We start from the raw sequence: 328 nt of genomic DNA on the forward strand, positions 1-328 counted from the left end.
TTCGAGATGCTGCTGAACAAGTGCCAGCTCCAAAGTACCTACTCCCTGGCTGGGTTTTTTTGGGGAAAACATGGGAGAATCTGCTGTTTCTGTCTCCCTGTTCTTGCTTCAGCCCAGGGCTGCTGGTGGCTGTGCTGCGGCTGTTTTATCCCTGGTAAAGCAGCTCAGCCTGAGCACGGCCAGAACAACCCCACCGTGCTGGTCCATCCAGCCCTGCGGCACGGTCCTGCTTTCAGGGATGAAAACGGGCATTGCCTTGATTAACGCTGCTGCTCTTCCAGCTACCCGGCAGGTTTTCACCACTCCAAATATCTGTATAGGCTCGGGG

The 328-nt window shown here is 55.5% G+C and overlaps 1 protein-coding gene across 1 annotated transcript in view; it reads right to left on the reverse strand.

Annotated features, from left to right (window-relative positions):
- The window catches only part of PAIP2B (poly(A) binding protein interacting protein 2B), a 5,592-nt gene that overhangs the window by 255 nt on the left and 5,009 nt on the right, over positions 1–328 (reverse strand). The gene's annotated exons all lie outside the window — the stretch shown is intronic.

The sequence above is a fragment of the Cariama cristata genome, unplaced genomic scaffold, assembly GCF_000690535.1.
Source record: "Cariama cristata isolate BGI_N322 unplaced genomic scaffold, ASM69053v1 scaffold24719, whole genome shotgun sequence".
In the NCBI taxonomy this organism is placed as follows: Eukaryota; Metazoa; Chordata; class Aves; order Cariamiformes; family Cariamidae; genus Cariama; species Cariama cristata.